Below are 20,568 nucleotides of genomic sequence, written 5' to 3'. Positions count from 1 at the left end.
AGGCTGAGGCAGGAGAATGGCGTGAACCCAGGAGGCGGAGCTTGCAGTGAGCCGAGATCGCGCCACTGCACTCCAGCCTGGGTGACAGAGCGAGACTCCGACTCAAAAAAAAAAAAAAAAAAAAAAAAAAAAAAAAAAGGATATTAGAGACAAGCAGGAACCAGGCAGACTTTCTGCTGACATAATTAGAAATAGAAATTAGAAAGGGATAGAACATTCACACTGCTTAATTCCACATCTTTTATTTCTGGGTCTAAAATAGCCTCAGTATCTTCAGAACTATGTAATCCACATTTTTGAAAACATTGACTCAACAGACAATAAAACAAATTGCAAAGATTTTAAAAATAAAAATATGTCAAAGATATATACACGGATCACTGAAACAGTGCCTGACATATAGTAAGCATCCAATAGACGTTTACTGAATGAATTAACTCTTGATTTAACTAAATATATAGTGAAGAATACTGGCTGTCACAGTTTTTTTGTATACATAAAATAACTCTGATTAGTCAATAAATGGTTCTGGGAAGTTGGTGAACAATTCAGGAACAACAATCCAGTTTTTCCTTTGGAAAAAAATCCTTCCTTATACAAATCCAAATTTCTGCTGGGTTTGCTAGGCTTATATGGTGTAGCTCTAAGGATGGAGCCAATGCTAAGGAAAGCAAATTCTAGAGACAGAGAAAGATTCTTCTGAACACTTAAATTCAGCTCTGCCTATAATAATTTCCTGGGCTTTACAATTATTTATGTCAACAATATTCCCCCTAAACTTGTACGAAATGCTTTGTAGATCAGGCTGAAGAAATAAGATTTAATAGAATGGTAAATAGGGAAGCACTGAATATACTGCAGACAAACACCCTGTGATCTAGACCTATGTACCTGCAGGTACCAAAGCCCCTTGCTTTGATGTCTGCAGCTTCTAAAGTCCCTTCCAGACTTCTCTACCTAATTTTCTCCTTTCTTCATCCTCCATCAAACACCTGATTACCCTTCAACACTTACTTCAAATGTTACCTGTTGTCATGAAATCTTTTCTAACAGGAAATTAAGTCATTTTGTTCTTTCTGCCTCTATTGTGCTTTGTATAGAACTCATTAATAAGTTTCCCCTATTTTACCAAAATTACTTGCATGTTTACATGTATATTTCATCTCTTTGAGTTGAATTCATATTTGAATTGCCAGTTTCTAGTATACCGTCTAACACAAAGCAAGAGACTATTAAATGTTTGATAAATGAATGAGTGAATTAATGAATAAAGATAACACTAATAATGGTTTGAAAAAATCAGCTGATCTATCTGCTAGAAATTTACTGCTCAAGTGTTACCCATTTCTTGCACTCTAAATGACATGGCATGTTTTACATATCTGAGAAAACTGCATGGCCTTTTTATTTCTTGCTTTTGCATGAATTTCATGGTCTGTTCTCAGGTAAATTCTTGAGAAGGTGAATTTTGTTTCAATAACTCTGAAAGCAAAGCCCAATGCATTTGCCTCTGAATGTTGATGGCAGATCCCATTGTCTCTTTTGCTCTTTCCAACAAAATCTAGGAGAAAATGAGCATGGAGTTCTGTTCACGCCTCAATCTTCCTAATAGTAACAAGTCTTTCCGCCAACACAAGTGTTTCTTTTCTTTTTAACAATGGCATATGGTTCATATGTTTACAGCAAATTTCCACAAAATACTTTTTCTTTTTAGAGAAAGATAGGTTGGGTTACGAACTCTTAATCTACACCTCACTTCCCACACACAAAAACAGAGTCCTTGGGTCTGTACAAGCTGTGGACATATTTGCAATGAAAGCACAGCAAAGGCAAATGGAAATTTATTTCAATGAGTTTACTGTAAGCACACTGGTTTTTTTTTAATTGGTAGGTTTTTAAATTGGTATTGGTAGGTTTTAAATGCCTAATTATCTTCATATAAATGGCACCCTATCATCCTAAAAGTGTTGTACTCGGTGCCCTGTGCTGTTTATTATTTTGCATCACAATTATCATGAAAAGCAGAGAAGGTGACTTTAAGCAGCTCATTTAAAGTGCTTTTTTTTCTTAAGTGTAAAATCTTTGGGAGGCTATTTACATAGATGTTTATCATTGGGTGTTAAAAATCAGTCCAATTATAAGTACACAAAAGTTTTTATTATGGGTTTAATTTTGAAATGTAAATGACCATTGTAAAGTGCCTGTTGAAATTTTAATTTGTGCTTGTATTTTTGTCTATGGATTAACAAGCCATCCTGTATTGAAATTAATTATAGAGATACACAGAATGTTCAAAGATAACAGAACCTGTGTGGCAAAATTGCCTAAAGGTATGCAATGCAATCCCCTCTGTGGAATTGGACATTAGCGATGTTGTAAGAAAGTGCTCGTCTGCCACCCAAACCACTAACAACGCTGTGCAGATGATAGGATTCCACTTCATGTTGTGTTCTGTTGCCATGGCTATGATGGCCTTAATATTGTATGCTCACAGCAAGGTTGCAATTAGTATTTGGATTTAGAAGAGAAACATAATGATCTCATATTGAAGAAACACTTGTTTAATACTATTTTGGATCTAGGCATCCTTTCAAGTTGCTAACGAGCAACTCCGTTGGTCAGAAAAAAAAATCACTCAGCCATTTTGTACCTGCATCCTCAGTTTCTTTCAAACAAACTTCAATGGGATAGAGAGCTGATGATGTTTCCGGTATGTCTACATGCCCCCTCTACCAGGCATCAAAAGCCACATTCCTTGTGTACTTTTAAAGTTATAATAGACTTTCATATGATTTCTTATGTAGTGAGCACTGATGAAGCTCCACTGCCTTAATAATAACATTGAAATATATACTAGATACCCCTGAAAATGCAGTCAGGTTATGAGTTGTAAGAGTTTTATGATTTGATATATGCATGGTCAGCCTCATGAAATACAGTTTTGGATCACCAGACATGAGAAGGGCTTATCATTTATTAAAAAGGAGGCTTAATTTCTCCATAGTGTTCAGTAATCATCTATTGTGAGCCTTTAACTCTTTCATCCACTTATAAAGCATTCAGTTTGGTATTATCCACCTGGAAGTGGCAATGGGTGAGAGGAGCAGGACACGGCTGGGTCCAGGGAGTGGGAGGTGGGAAAAGCCTGACTAGGATAATAAATGAGGACAAGGAGTTGGGAAAAGGCAGGATGGCTGTCCCATGTTCTCTGACTCTGAAATGTAGACAGATCGTCAGAGCCAAGATCCCTGCAAGACTCCAGTCATGCAGCATGGAGAGAAGGTCCTAAGCTGAAGCTGAAGCTGAAGCTGAGAGCTCCAGGAGGGGAGAAAGCGCTGGATAAATGGGCCAAAGTGTCTTTGACAGCAGCTCAAACAGTGGAAGAAGCAACATTGTGGATATCAGTTTTGTTTTATTATAAAAATGAGGGTTTTTTTTTAAGATACATTAACCTATGGTATGTGGGTTGGCAATTGCAAATATAAAAGACACAATAGCTGCCTCCTTTTGCATGCAAGAACCTCAAGTCATACTTTCAGCTTTATCATATTATAAACAATGAAATATGATCCTCTAACCTATTTATTTTCATGGAATTGTGTTATTGGAACCCGGGGCCATTATTATATTAAACTTGCAAATAAGCTCTGGGGAGCTACAGAAAGCTCACAGTCTCCTGAACTCAATATTTTTTGGGGTCTGAAGATGAACTCTAGAAAGAGATGAGAAACTGTCCTTCTTGGAGAATCAGGAGATACCCTGGGATCCAGGCCATATTAGTTTGGACAGTGTCAAGAAGGTGTTATGTAAAACCACCAAACTGCAGAGGGAGGCTGGAAAGAAACTAAAAGACACCAAACAGATCAAACTGAAGGAAAGAGGTGGAGCTATAGATAAAAGCTAGAATTAGTGTTGTGGTACAAAATAGGAGAAGGAAAAGAAAAGGATGTTGATAATAATAATAACTACTATTTACTGAGTTATTTTGTACCAACCATGTATGACTTACCATATGTCATCTCATTTAACATCTCATTTGTGAGCAAGATATAATCTTCCCCAGATTGGAAGGAAGACTTTCGTGTTTCCATCTTCAGCTCTGTCTCCAATTCGTTATAGCAGTCCTTTCAAAGAATCTCCACTCTCCTCAAACTTCCAACCTCAACCTCAATCTCAACAGATGCTCTCACCTCCTACTCCAAAAGGAAAATAGCCAGGAGATAAGAACTCCCTTAACTGACTGTGACCAAACTTGGAAATGTAATTGTAGCCACAGCCATCCTCTCTGCTTCCCTCCAGGTGCAATGGGAGAGGTATTGTCCTTAAAGTGTAAAGTTAATCTCCCCACCTATACACTGAATTCCATTCCGGCTTGTTCCTTGGAGCAAGTCCTTCTTTCCATTTCTCCAGATCTTCTCCCTTTCTCCTTAAAACTATCAGTAAAACCATAGAAACTTTCCTTGAGCCCTGTGTCTCTTTCCAGATTTCTCCTTTGTCTCCTTCCTTTCAAAGCCTAGTTTCTTGAAAGAGCTACTTATATTTGTTCTCTTCACTTCTTCACTTTTCTTCTACTCATCAACTTACCACAGTATAATTTTTCCTGCTGTGGTCCGTTGACACCACTTGCTCCAACCAGAATCTCCTGGTTATTAAATTCAATAGAAAGGTTTTGGTTACTAAATACTGCTTGTTCTCACTTGTAAGCAGAAGCTAAGCACTGGGTACACGTGGACATAAGGATAGAAACAATAGACCCTGGGAACTACTTGGGGGGAGAAAGGGGAGGGCAGAAAAACTACCTATTGGGTACAATGCTTACTACCTAGGTGACAGGATCATTTGTGCCCCAAACCTCAGCATCGTGCAATACACCCATGTAACAAACCTGCATGTGTACCTCCTTGTATCAGTCCATTTTGTATTGCTGTAAGGGAATACCCGAGGCTAGGTAATTTACGACAAGAGGTTTATTTGGCTTATGGTCCTATGGGCTGTACAGGAAGCATGATATTGGCATCTGCTTCTGGTGAGGGCTTCAGGAAGCTTACAATCATGGTCGAAAGTGAAGTGGGTGCCAGCATATCACATGGCAAAAGAGAGAGCAAGGAAGAGGGGGAAGTGCCACACACTTTTAAACAACCAGATCTCACTTGAGCTCATTACCATTCATTACTGTGGGGAGGGCACAAAGCCATTCATAAGGGATCTGCTGCCATGGCCCCATACCTCTCACCAGGCCCTACCTTGAACACTGGAGATTACATCTCAACATGACATATGGAGGAGACAAAACATTCAAACCATATCTATAATAAAAATTGACATTATAAAAAATAAAATAAAATTCAGTTAAAGATTACTAAAGAAAATTATGTGTAAGGAAAAAATTAAATTAAATTAAAAATTTAAAAAATTTTGAATGAAAACAAAAAGGTTTCGGTTCCTAATGTATGTAACTCTTAACAACACTACTTTTTTTTTTACCCTGCTTTTTATTTTTAATTGAGATGGAGTTTCACTCTGTTGCCCATGCTGGAGTACAGTGGCACAATCTTGGCTCACTGCAACCTCTGCCTCTTGGGTTCAAGCGATTCTCCTGCCTCAGCCTCCTGAGTAGCTGGGACTACTGGGGCCCGCCACCACACCCAGCTAATTTTTTATATTTTTAGTAGAGACGGGGTTTCATCGTGTTAGCCAGGATGGTCTTGATCTCCTGACCTCGTGATCCACCTGCCTCGGCCTCTGAAGTGCTGGGATTACAGGCGTGAGCCACTGCACCCAGACAACAACACTACTTTTAAAAATAGTGTCGCCTCTAGGCTTTGTGAGACTACTCTTTCCTGGTATACCTATTTCCTGATACTCCTCAGTTTCCTTCACCAACTCTTTTTTCGGGCAGGCTTCTGAAGACTGATGCTCCTCTTGGGTCTATCCTTGAGCCTGTTCTCTCCATACGTTCCCTGTGCTCTCTCAATTCCTCAGGTCGCTGTGAAACACTCACTTCTATGTTGACTCCCAAGTTTGTACCTGCATACTAAATCTCCCACCTGATCAGGTCAGAGCCTCCACTCTCTCACCTGAATGTCTGAAGCAACTTCCTTACTTCTGTCTTTACTCCAAGTCTTGACCCCACCATCTTGCACTATAAGCGGAGTGATCATGTAAAATGCAAATCTTACCATGTTACCTAGATCTTTTAATGACTTTCCATTGTCCTCATGATAAAGCCAAACTTTCTAATATGTCTTTAAAATCCTTCATGGTCATGTCCCCATAAAACTTTCTGGCCTTATTTCTTCCCTCTTTCCCTCTTTTGTGCAATATGGTGGCTTAATTGCTTATATTAAGCACTTATTAATTTCTTTTCTGGTGCTTCCAGAGAAAAAATGTCTCCAATGTGCTCATTAATGTTGCATGAGGTCTAAATGTTGCTAAAAGACAAAGTATCTCACTTCCATGTTCCTGCTTTAGAGCTTTAGATGTGAGCTGGGATGTCTTTTTCCGTCTTGGGGGTAATTTTTCCAAGCACCTAATCCAGACTGAACATATGGGATGAGTGGTTTATGAAGTAGATTTTCTGGTTGAGATCGGGCCTCTTTCTTTGAGTTCAGGTCCTGCCATGAGAAAATGTTGGGATATAAACTCCAGTCCCCTGGAAGAATATCTCAGAAAGATTTGGACAGTGAGCTCGGGATGAGAAAGAACCTGTAGGACATTGGGCCCATGTTTCATTTTGGGGCAGAGCAGAGATATTATTAGATTGCATGGTAATAAACGCAAGAAGACCATTTGCTTTTTCCATTAGCTCAACTAGACCTAAACTTGCAGCCAGAGTGACACTTACATGCAGCTGTCTAAAAGATATATTCTTTTAAAGACTGTCACATTGCCTCCAGTGGGCTCAGCTGGGTCTTGTGACTGACTGAGAGTAAAAAAGGCAATATCATTTCTAAAGGATTGCTGCTGAGACTTTGCTGAGGATCATGACCAGGAAACGGGGCATCAAGGAACCACTGTTAACGGTAACCACTGCCCTCTGCACCTGCCTCAAGCTGCCTCCAGGAACCACTGCTGGGCAACCTAATAGAGATCCAAGCTGGGATTAAGCATATCGAGGGTTGGGTGGAGTTTGAACATCTTGCCAAGTAATATTTATTTTTTTCTGGGTCAGCTCTCCATTTCTCTTGTAGGAATAAAGGTATAAATTCTTATTGTTTACTTACCATCTGGTGAGAAGTGTAGAGATTATAGGTGTTTTATTATTCTTCTCATTTATCAGAGAGAATAACATGAACTTGATGGAAGTACTAGTGGTAGTTTCAGACAAGAGGGCTCACATTAACTTAGTCCTTAAAATATTATTTGGCAGGGCATACACTGAGAGAAGGCTGCACTAGGAAACTGGATTACTTCTGATTTATGCAACATATCAACATGTTTTGAACACAGTAGGTGAAATAAAGATACATACCAGTCAGGGTGTAATGGTGAAAAACAACATGTAAACCATGATAGGTTAAGTCAGCAGAGGGATTACTTCTCACAAATGCTGCATACCCAACTTAAGTTGGCAGGGAGGCTCAAGGTTGCAGCCAATGAACAGCTAAAACTTAAAACATAGGTTCTAGAAGGTCTTACATCAGCATTTAAACACTTTAGTACAGAAATAACATGTCCATTTTGCTCACCACTCATTGGCAAGCCCCCTGATACCCTTACCATCTAAACTCAAACAAGGCTAAGAAGTGACATCCTACCATGTGACCTGAAGATAGAGAGTTCAAAAGAATTGGGAGACAGCACTAATGATGACCACAGTAAATATGTGTTGAATAACAGATAATTTTGCATCATGAACATTTCTATTATGACCTATGACACATATATGCTGAATGTTCTAAAATAATATTTTTCTGTCTTGAAAATTTGTAAACTCCCAAGAATATATGGAATCCCAGATTGAGAAACTAAAAGTTAAACATGGTCATGTCAGGTGATCACCTAAAGCAACTTTAAGTGCAAGTACAAATATGGTCACTGAAATTGCTTAGTAGATATTCCAAAATAAGCTAATTTTAATATTTAGAAATTTTTCATCAAAATGAAAATGCAAAATATAAACTTTGTATACAGAATTGAAGATTCCTGAGTATATTCCCAAGAACTCCCATTTGGTTATAGACCCCTATTTGAAAAATAGTTCTCAGTTAAAGAAAAATAACTAACGTTTACATATTAAGTGCTTGCCATGAACCAGACATTGTTCCAAGTGCTCTGCGTGAAATAACTGCTTTGATCTGCATGAGAACTATGTTACATAGATATTTGTTATTCATATTTACTTGTGGGGGAACTGAGGCACAGAGAGGGTAAGTCATACTGCTAGTAACCAGTTTTACTTCAATTTGAACTCGGGACGTCTGGGTGCAGGGCACTCATTGTTCTTAACCTTTGCACTAGGCTGCCTCTTTACATCTCAAGAAGTTTTTAAATTTTGTAAATCATATGCTTAATAAAATATTCCTATAAAACAATTTTATAGGCATAAACCATTCTAAATATATGGACAGCCTAGAGATTTTCTTTCATTTGTTCCTTTATTTATTCAATAGATATATGTTTCCTAATAGACGCAATGGTGATATTGACACAGAAGAGGGTGTAAGATACTGCTCATCTTTCCATCTACAGGCAAAAATGAGATAGGTACACAATGATCCAGAAAACAAAATAGAGAGAGATTATAATATACATGCAAATATTTAGCTTATTTATTTATTTCTGGTTTATTAGGACCCTTCCCCTCCAGAGTGTGAGACTCAGGTGATGAGATGCTATGTCTACCTGGCCCGCCGTTATTTCCTCCATGCCCAAGGGCCTAGGAAATTGTTGGTGCTCCGTAAGTATTCGTTGGAGTGAAGGAATGAATGATTAGCAACTTCACTCCTGGCTAGATGCCAAGCATAGTAGTGAGTGCTGTATGTGGTTTTTCTTGTTTAATTTTCAAAACACGTTTTACAAATAGGAAACTTTAAAGTTCGATCAATTAGAAATGACAAAGCCAGAATTTGAACCCAAGTCTTTACAGTTTTGCATTTAGTACTTCTTCTGACTCAAAAACACTGTCTCTCAATGTAGCCTAAAGGAATACAAAGTTCAATGAGAAATTGTTTTCTTCCAAGCTCATGCATGACAATGAACAAATCACATATACAAAGAAACATTTCCAATGACTCCCACCATTTTTGTCTAAAGCAAGGACAAGAGGATACATTGCAAAGCCAGATGACTAGATATTTACCAGTCAGAAACGTCTGAAAAAAATACAGCTTGATTAGTGAATTGCAGTATGTTCAGTAATTAATTAAGAGTTTGATTTGTAAAAACAAAGCATGATGGCTCCCACACACACCATGTGTCCCCTGAGCAAATGAAGATAGAGCTTAATGCTGAGGCTCCCAGTTCAGCTAAGCAGTCACAGATGTGACTCAAATTAGAAGAATGAACTCTGAATAACAATAACGCCATCCAAATTAGCAAGGAGTATGTAAAATTTCTCCCAGAAAAGCTGGAGACTGAGTCTAGGTCCAGGTTTGTGAGCTTTATATTCTGCTAAAGCTGATTTTTGGATTTGCTTGGGTCAGTGCCACAAATCATGGGCACTCTTGCAGAAATGAGAAAAGTGTTCTAGTTGTTCAGCAGAACACACTTAGCAAGAGCTTTAAAGTCTTTAGTTCATATTAGAAAAACTGCCCATTACCATTCTAGGGAAACGTGTGTGGGGGCGGTGTAAGAGAAGTGCACTGTCATACAGACACAGTATCTGGAAATAGAGAGATAAAGCCTCTGTTGAAAGTGGTTGCCTTTGTAGAAAGCAGAGTTTGAAAGAGTGTAGTAGTAACATTTTGCTTGGTTTTATTTAAGCTTTGTTTTAAGCCTATGTGTCTTTTTAGAGTACACCAAGTATTTCACATTGACAAAAAATCAAAAATTTATTTTTCAAAATGGTCATCTGAGAAAAGGTCACAAAATAAAACTCAGACAAATTGTTATAAGAAATACAAAGATTACATCTCTGCAACCAAAGGTGAATTGTCCCTTAGGGAATTTATGTAATAAGTACAACTAGAATTATAACGTATTTAAGGGATAAGGACAAAACATACTTTGTTACCAAGATACGTATAGCACGCATTTTAGACACTCAGCAAAGAGCTGTCATGAGTGGTCATCTCTTTTTCATTAGAAAAACAATTTAGTCATATCATTTTACTTTTTACTGTGATGGAATGCAGAAAAAGGAAAGAAAGGGTCTACACCAACTCATCTCTGTCTCCTATTACCTATTACTAATGTTACTCAATTCCATTTCAGTAAATGTTTGGTGGCTTCTATATGCCGATCCCTTATTTTCATGACTCTACTTCTCTGTCGTTGGCCAGGCATCCATTCTCCACCCTCTCAACCTCTCCCCATCTTGCCTTAACTACTAACTCTGCTTTTGCAACCTGCTGTGCTTTCGCTCACTGCCTGTCTGCTCTTTCCTTGCTACTGTTCTAGCCATTTTTCTCATATCCACAGAAGACTAATGACCTTTGCTTTTAGCTGCTTCATTGTGTTGGCATTTAAACACTAAAATGGTGTGGTAGGCCTGCCACTGCATAAGGGACCATGAGGACTGCCTTCATTTCTTCACTTTTTGTATTGTGTTTTTCAATAATCATGTGGCCTCAGCTGACTTCGTAGGCATTTAGTTCACTACATTTTTGATACACACATGAACTCAAAATATTCAGCTGGGGTTGATATGACCATTTTATGAAGAAAAGGAAGTTCGTAGACTTCTGGAATTTGTAAATAACATTTAGTCTCAACTGTGCCTTTGAAATTTTCAGCTGTAAGAAATGCTTTTGAAAATAGAAGACAAAAGTCCACCAGAGAGTTGCATTCCATTCTCTGGAGTTAAAAAAATTCTACAATCTCAGTTGTAGGAAAAAAAAAATACTTATTTTTAGTGCTTTCTGTAATTTTCTGCTTGCAAAGAGACACACCTTTCATCACAGTGTCGTCATTTCATGGCCCTCAAAGTTTTCAATCAGTCTTGTTGACTTAAACCTGGACTACCCAGGTTTAAGTGTATGACACACGATCAGATCAGTCATCTGGAAGCACTCTCTTTCTGCAGGTATCAACACCAAGTTACCTGCAGAAGGCAATTTTGCTTTGCTTTATAATAAAGATCTCAACATTAACTGATGCTTTGCCCTCTGAATCTCCTTTCACCTTTGATGGGAGCTGAGAGTCTCAGTAATCTCCAAAACATCTTTCTTGGGTTGATTTTTTAAATCGACAAGCCTTGATATGATTGTGCATGTTCTCATTTCTAACTTATTTTTAATGATAGAGATGAGCTGATAGCATATGTATGTGTTCTCCATTAGGCCAAGGAAATTAAGAGAGAATCTTATCCTCACTCCTTGACCATTTAAAAATTAGTTTCCTTATTTTCTTGCCCCAGATGAATTCTGCATTGTTTTAATGAATTCATTCACAGTGTGAGGGCACACAGCATTGAAGAGACCTCAAGCAGTTTCACATTACAGACACTGACATAGCTTGCTAGAGATCTTCAAAGGCTTTTGTATTCTATTGCTTCATCATTTCTTGAGAAAATTATTTTTAGGCTGTCACACTCCCCCATTTCTTTTTTAAACAGCTACCAAAAAAAAAAAAGGAATTAAGGGCAGAGGACGTGATCTGAACTATATCTGTTGTTTAAAAGATTAAATAATGTGTAACTGATACAGTATGCTGAAAAATAGATTTGCCTTATTTGTAAAATTACAGAAATTTTAATGTAAAATGAGGCAATTGAATTATCAGTGGTTTTCTAAATTTCTTTAGTAGTAGATACATCTTAATAAAAACCAAAATGTTATACAGGTGCCTAGTAAATAAAATGGAGGCTATACTAATTAAAATATAAGTTGGGGACTCTTAGAAATCTGCCTTCTCATCCCGCCTTTTGGCAATCTCTGGGCACTTCTACGAACCTCTTAGACTAGACACTAAATGATCTTTGATATACATTTCCAAGACAAACACTATATGATTCTACTCAATTCAATTCAAAAAAATGTACTTGAGTGCCTAAAATATAACTGGAGATACAAAGATAAATACAGTATCCTCCCTGCCTCAATAAGCAACACACAATTCTGTTTTGAATACAGTGGCTCCTTGTACCCCCAACCCATTAGCATATTATGCCCAAAAATAACCCACTGGTCTCTCTCCTGGAGAGTATTATGGATCCCAGTGCCTGGTGCTGGTTACTACTCAATTAATTCTTACTGAGCAAAGTTATTGAGCAAATGAAAGCATTTAAATTAAATAAGTGAGTTGCATGACTAAATAAAATAATGGGTAATATACTAAGAGTAAATGAAAATACGGTCCTAGGGAAATATTATATTCAATACAATAGCTTAAAATAAATGTCATCCGTATAAACTGTTAAATCAAGTTTCTATATGGTTAAAAAAACATAATGAATGCCCTTCCTTGTCAGTTCCCCTACAACAAGCAGTGATCAGACACTTCAAAGGAAACCCTATCTTTTACTTAACTGTGGAATAGTACTCCATGAGAGGAAATACCTGATTTCAACTGATGATTAGCATATGCCTTAAAAATTAGGGAAAAGGACTCTCAATGATTCTTAAATGTTAACTGTTTTTAATATCTTACTTGGGGCTTTTAAGGCCTCTCAACCTCAGCTAATATCCTGTAACAAGAAATTCTCTAATATTGACAAAGCAAATAAGCAAATGTCTTGCATATTTTAAGTTGAGAGCTTAAGTATTTCTTTGCTCTTTTTTTCCCTTGTATTAGGAAGCTGCATTGCTTTCTTTCTACGGGAATAGTTTCACATAGCAACCTGTCCCAACACCTATGATTTGCATTGTGGACCAAAGGCCAGTGTGAAGGCCAGAGCCACAGAAGAGCCCACCAGAAAGTGTGTGAGAATACTCAATGGTATGTTGAGGCAATTTTCAAAAAAATCATTATTTTACATTCACTGGTTGCTGCCTTGTCCAGATAAACAATATCTCTGTCCTTTTGCCAAGTACACAAGTCATTTTTTGTTCTTTTAGGCTAAAAGGCCAATTTTAATAGAATTTTTTCATTTGGTTAATTCACTCTGGAAAGTAAGAATATAAATGACTTAAATGAAACTATATAGAAACTTACATTTAGAGAAATAAATGTTTATAAATGGCTCTTTTAACACAACTGAATATCTTTTGGGTATTTAATAGTTACTTATTATAAGGAGCATTAAAAATTGGCCACAAGAGAAAGAGAAAACTAACACTTTCATAGCTCTAGTCAATAAGCTTGGCTAGAGCTAACCCAAATGTTAGGTATACTTGTACAGGATATGATAAATCCATTTAGAATACACTTAAAGGATAGGATTTTGAAACAAAAAAAATTAATACAGTATGGTATATCCATCCACTTGATTGAATATAATAGTCATTTAAAAAGATCTTTATTAAAAAAATTGGAAAAAAGTATTTTTGCTAAAGGAAGTTATTTCCACAAAGCCATTTTTATGTAGCTATGGTAAAACAGTTAATTTAAAATAACTCATTTAAACGTCTTCAAGGATTTCCTAAATCAGACACTAATGACCCTGTCTATTCATCCTTCTCATCTACCACAATTAAAGGAGGTTTTACTTTAATTATTTGACTTGTATAGGTATACAAATAACCTCTGTATCCGGAAAATAAAATGTGTATAACTGTCTTCTGAAGCTGGGTTCTAAAAATATTATCACATCTGTCTTACAATCGAGTACTAAGAGAGCTATTTAAAATTTAAATGAGCATTTCCCCTAATTGAACTAAGAAACATAGCAAGGTCAGGCTTACTATCTAGTACATAGCCCTAAAAGAAAAATGGAAAAAGAGAAAGCTTAAAAAATATGGAGTTGCTGTCCTCTATATTTTTAAGGACAGAGGACAATATATTGATTATTAGATAGATAGAAAAACACATGTGTTAACTGACAGTAAAATAATATAACCTTCACAATTTTATGAGAGAAATCAGTGTTTAAGATGAAGATCATTCAAAATACAGCAATGTAGATCAATCAAAATGGTTTGAGAATACATCACACCATATACAAAAATGAACTCAAAATGAATCAAAGGCCAAAATGTAAGAGCTAAAAGTACACAACTTTTAGAAGAAAGCATAGGCATAAATCTTTATGACCTTGGATTAGGCAATTGTTTCTTAGACATGAAACCAAAAACACAGGTAACAAGAGAAAAAAAGATAAATTAGACTTCATCAAAATTAAAAACTTCTGTGCTTCAAAGTAAACCATCAAGAAAGTGAAAAAACAACCCACAGAATGGGGGAAAGTATTTATAAATCATGTATCTGATAAGAAACTGGTATCCAGAATACATAAAGTACTTTCACAACTCAACAATTTAAAAAAAATTTAAAAAGGAAAAAAGGATTTCAATGGACATTTCTCCAAAGAAGATGTACAAATAACCGATAAATAAAAAGATGCTCAACATCATTATTCATTAGTGAAATGCAAATGAAAACCTCAATGAGGTTCATACCCATTAGCATGGCTATAATCAGAGAGACAGACAATGACAAGTGTTGACAAGGATGTGGAGAAACTGGAATTCTCATACATTGCTGGTAGGAATATAAAATGATGTAGCCACTTTGGAAAACAGTTTGGCAGTTTCTCAAAAAAGTTAAACATAGTTACCATATAACTCAGTAATTCCACTCCTAGGTATCTACCCAACATAAATAAAAATATGTCCACACAGAAAGTTGTACATTAAGGTTTATAGCACCATTATTCATAATTTTAAAAGTAAAAACAGCCCAAATGTCTATCAATTGAGTGAATAAACAAAATGTGGTTTATCCCTACAATAGAATATTTTTCAGCCATAAAAAGGAATGAAGTACTGATATGTATTATAACATAGATGAACCTTGAAAACATTATGCCAAATGAAAGAAGACAGACGCAAAAGGCCACATGTCATATGATTCTACTTAACTGAGAAATCCGGACTAGACAAACCCATAGAAATAGAAAGTAGTTGGTAGTTTCCAGGGGCTGGGACGGGGAGGGGAAATGAGACATGAATACTAATGGGTTCGGTGTTTCCTTTTGGAGTGATAAAAATTGTCTGTAATTAAGAAACTATAGGTGGTGGTTACACAACTTTGTGAAAATACTAAAAACTACCTAGTTGTACACTTTAAAAATGTGAATTTTATCATATATTAATTATACCTCAATTAACAAAAAATGCTTAGAGAAACTGATCTTTTCTTAAATGAGAAAAATTGACAAATAACTAATTTTTTGCAAATATCACTTGTCAGTCAGATGTTTCTTAAGTCCTACACCATTGTCCTCATTGCCTGTGATCTCCATCCTGTTTTTCAAGCCATTGGCATCTTACTCTTCAGCAGAAAAGGATTATGGGAGGAAGAGGTCTAGGATGAGGAAAGGATGTCTATTTCTTCTTGTTGGTAATTTAAAAAATAATGATCATAATCTATAACTTTGATGTTTTTTTTTTTATCATGTTGAAAGAGCTGTGTCGAAATAGCTTCTTCAGCCAGGCACGGTGGCTCACGCCTGTAATTCCAGCACTTTGGGAGGCCAAGGTGGGCAGATCACCTGAGGTCGGGAGTTCAAGACTAGCCTGGCCAACATAGCGAAACCCTGTCTCTACTAAAAATACAAAAATTAGCTGGGCATGGTGGCACGTGCCTGTAATCCCAGCTACTTGGGAGTCTGAGGCAGGAGAATTGCTTGAGCCTGGGAGGTGGAGGTTGCAGTGAGGTGAGATTGCACCACTGCACTCTAGCCTGGGTGACAGAGTGGGACTCCATCTCAAAAATTAAAAAAAAAATAAAAATAAAAACAAGTGTTGAAGACAGTTTTTTAAGTGTAAGGAAAATAATACCATGTGGAAACAAATCTACACAAAGGAATGAAGAGGGCTATCAGTAATGAATAGGTGTTTAAATGTAAAGAAAAAAACCTTTTTGTAGTAGTAGAATTGTTCCATACCTTGATTGTGGTGAAGGTTATATTAGTATAAATATTTGGGGCTGGGCGTGGTGGCTCACGTCTGTAATCCCAGCACTTTGGGAGGCCGAGGCAGGTGGATCATGAGGTCAGGAGATCGAGACCATCCTGGTAAACACTGTGAAACCCTGTCTCTATTAAAAATACAAAAACATTAGGCGGGCATGGTGGGGGGTGCCTGTAGTCCCAGCTACTCAGGAGGCTGAGGCAGGAGAATGGCATGAACCCTGAGGGGCGCAGCTTGCAGTGAGCGGAGATCGTGCCACTGCACTCCAGCCTGGGTGACAGAGCAAGAATCCATCTCAAAAAAAAAAAAAAAATTGGTAAAACTCACCAAACTGTCAAGTAGGTGCTTAAATGCCTGTATTCCATTGGATGTAAGTGCTTTTCAAATCCTCTAGTGTCGTTACTCCTTGGATGTGTGATTGATCATTAATATGGATTTGATATTTGTCCTGCCCAAATCTCATGCTGAAATGGAATCCCCAGTGTTGGAGGCGGGCCTGTTAGGAGGTGTTTGGGTCATAGGAGTAGATCCTTCATGGCTTGGTGCTGTCCTCACAATGCAATAGTGAGTTCTTGAGGGATCTGGTTGTTTAAAATTCTGTGGCATCTCCCCCCTTCTCTTGCTCCTGCTCTTGCCATGTAATGTACCTGCTCCTACCTTGCCTTCCGCCATGAGTAAAAGCTTCCTGGAGCCTCCCGAGAAACTGAGCAGATGCCGGCACCATGGCTATGTAGCCTGCAGAACTGTGAGCCAATAAAGCCTCTTTTCTTAATTGAAATACCTAATCTCTACTATTTCTTTATAGCAATACAAGAATGCTCTAGCACAATCTTTTAAATTTCTGTCTCTTTTAGTGTACCTTCCATGCACCAAATTCTTCTCAGGAAAATGCTGGATCAATAATGTGAATTTTATTCTCTTATATCTAGTCAAATAAGCATAACTGAAGAAAAAATTACCATGCAGATGTGAACCACTACAAATATATTTTTCCAGCTTCAACTGATTCCTCAGTGCTGTGCATGAATTCTTGATGTGTTCTTAGCTACGGTCTCTTCACCTCACTTATTGAGCGAATGAAAGCGTTTGCTTTCAATCCTCTCATTGCAAATATGAGGGCTGATATTTGTGAGATTTCTCTCACTTTCTGCAGAACATCTTGCCTTGTTGCTTACTTATAAAAGGGAAAGAATCTGTCGTAAATTGTCCCAAATGTCCCCCCAACATATCAACAGATCTACATTCACCCATCCTTACCTCTTCTGTCCACTCTCAGAGGATGAGGTGCTCTGCTGTTCAAGGCCTGCCCCTCCATCTGTCCCCTTGACCCTGGCTTCCCATAACTCCTCTGGGATTTCACTCCATCAGTTCTCTCACCCTCTCATTTTTAGCCCACCTCATTATTGGCCCTGCATTCAGCTAATCAATATGCTCAAATTATCTCCCATCCTAAAAATAAAACCAAAATCTCTTTCAGTTGGCTGCCATATTCTCTCTTCCAAATTTCTGTAAATTAAAAGTAGTCTGTGTTTCTCCCCCAAACAACTCTCTTTAATCTCTGGATCTTCTGACCCACCACTTTGCTGAAAATTTGGCCATAAATAACTCCCCTTCTTACAGTCTTTTTGGATATTTCCTATCCTTAGTGAATCATTGTGCTGTGCTTGATGCTTGTTGCCCCCTCTTCCCTTCTCCCTTGGTAACTGAGGTAACAGCAGGGGAAAAGTTTGCCCAAGGAGAATGTCGATTGAAAAGAGAAGAAGCCCAAAGGTGCAAACTTAGGTGAAGTGAACATTTTAAAAAGCAGGAGCCTATGATTGAAGAACTTTAAATTTAGAGGGAATGGTCAGATGACAAGAGAAAAACCAAGGGATGATGTCGTGGAAGCTAGAGGAGAAAAGGAGAGGGATCGATGTGCCCAGCAATTTCTTCAAGGCAATAGGCTGAGCAAGAGACTGGCAGTTAGGAGCCTCGTGCTCTTGGCTCACTTCATAGCCATCTAGTTCTGTGGCCTACCAGTTCTCATCCTTTGAATTCTTAGGTTAGACGAGAAGATACGTGAGATCTCTAAATCTTCAGGTTTAAACGTAGATGTCTTTCACTACACCAGAGTAAATAGCTTATTCAATATTCATTTTATGATCGTTATTGGACTTCGGCTTCCTACTGCCTTTCAAATAGGCCATCGCAAGATTTTGTCCAGTAGTAACGGTAAGCATTGCGGCATCTTTACTTATCTTCCATGCTCAAACAAACCAGCCATCTGGGCATTCTCAGCCATAGAGCCTCTTACTGTTTTGAGTCACTACCTTCTAAAGGTTGTACTGGTTTTATCCCAATCTCTACCAAAATAAATGCATGAGCCAAAGAAACTGGCTCATGTGTTATGAATAGATTTGTTCTCTGTAAATATAACTTCAAAAATACTATGAAAAAAGTATATGTATTCAGGTTCAGGAATTCCAGAACTGGGTACTTTGCTTTTTCACCCTTCATTTTTCTTTTTCCTGAAAGATTTCATCTCAGACTTATAAATGGAAACAAAACACCTTGGGAAAAGAAAGAAGTAGTATTGATTAATTTCTTCTATATATTATTCTAGTCCCCTTTAGTCAGAAAATAGCTAAGAGTACTGTTCTTTTGGCATTTGGAGTAAAACTAGTTCCTAACATTCTTTTTTGAGTGAACTTATATCTCAGACACCAAGGAACAAATGAGAAGTGTAAAAACAGCACTGCCTCTACCAACTCCCACTATTTTTCTGTCTTGAAACACTTTTTAAAAGTTCAATATAAATTACCTGACAATGGCATTTGCAGCTGTGGCAAGGTGATGGGAAGTGGATTTCTTTTGCCAAGTTTCCTTTGAGGGGTGCCGGTAGCAGTCCTTTCTAACTCTGTGGTTATACCCAGTGCAGCACAGATAGTCTCCAGGAACTGTTAATCCTTTCCTTGCAGCAAATTTACAGTGGCAGCCAAGGAAAACAGAAATCACTGTGACTTGATGGGAAGAAGGAGATGATTGCCAACTGGAAGATGGCAGTGGAAAGATAAACTTTTACAAAAGAAATAGATCTAACTTGTCAGGAAAGCATGCACCTGTATGAAAATTCATGAAGCAACGTGTAGAAATACGATGATGAGTTGGGTGATGATAAAAGGAGAGAGAAATAGAATTGATATTGTCATGGAAGTCAGCTTTACACTAAATGGCCAGAGAGGAGATGCATAGTGTTTTCTGAATATAGCCAATAATACTGACACAGAACAGGATCCAGAAGTGATGGGGGTAGGGCCGAGGCTTTATCTACACAGCTGCTGAAAGTTTCATTCTGCTAAAAGCATGTATCTGGTAAATTCTTGACTCGCTTTACTAATAGTTTCATCTCTCAGATGTTTGAGGAAGCGATAAGGGGAACTGCAACTTAACTATGAATTTCAGGGAAGGGCTAGATGATGATGCGTCAGGGACAGGAAATTTGTGAGATATTTACCCCTGTATTTTGGAGATTTGTAAGAGTGAGCGGTGGGAATTCTGGGAAGAGTCAGAAAGCCACTTCGGCCTTCAGGAAAACAGATTTCAAAGAAACCAGACAGAAATTTTTCACATTTTTTAAAAGGAATGTAGCTCAAGAGGGAAGGGCAATTCTAAAAGTGAGGAGAGAAGAGAAAGTCTAACAAAGCAGTTATAACTTCCAATATAAAAAAGAATTCTTTAAAATTTTTGAGCTTTAAAGAAACAATAGGTATTTATTTATTAGTGAACTCCCCAGTCACTGGAAGCAAACTAACTCCACACAGTTGCCTCTAAATAATGGAATCAAGGGGATTTTTATATAGCATGGGAATTTGAACTGTATCAAATGTGTGTGTACCTTGATTCTTTTGGCAGACTGGAGAAGCCTGTGGATCTCTTCTCTTAATAATGATTTTAAATGTAGAGAATTACAAAAAAGTTACATTGAAATACAGCTATCTAAATTTTAAAAATAAATTCATGATATAATAATGTATACATATCCTCATTAATGCATTAAATAATAAGATCTAGTATCAGGTCTAATAACTATTGTAATTTTGAGTAGCACAGAGTGTAAATATCATTTCAAGATACCAAAAACAAATTTGATGAGATGTGAAAATATTTCAGTCACAGGTGCCATGAATACTACTGACATTTTTTGCCTAAATTAGTAATTTAGGAAAACTCAATGGTACAGTTAGACATTTGTATAAAGATGTAGCTGGGCATGGTGGCATGTGCCTCTAGTCCCAGTTACTTGGGAGGCTGAAGCAGGAGGAACCCCTGAGCCCAAAAGTTCTGGGCTGTAGTGAGCTATGCCAATTGAGTGTCTGCACTAAGTTCAGCATCAGTATGGTAACCTCCTGTTAGCGGG

Source organism: Gorilla gorilla, chromosome 10 (assembly GCF_029281585.2).
Source record: "Gorilla gorilla gorilla isolate KB3781 chromosome 10, NHGRI_mGorGor1-v2.1_pri, whole genome shotgun sequence".
Classification (NCBI taxonomy): domain Eukaryota; kingdom Metazoa; phylum Chordata; class Mammalia; order Primates; family Hominidae; genus Gorilla; species Gorilla gorilla.
The sequence above is the reverse complement of the archived record's forward strand: the minus strand, read 5'-3'. Positions refer to the sequence as shown.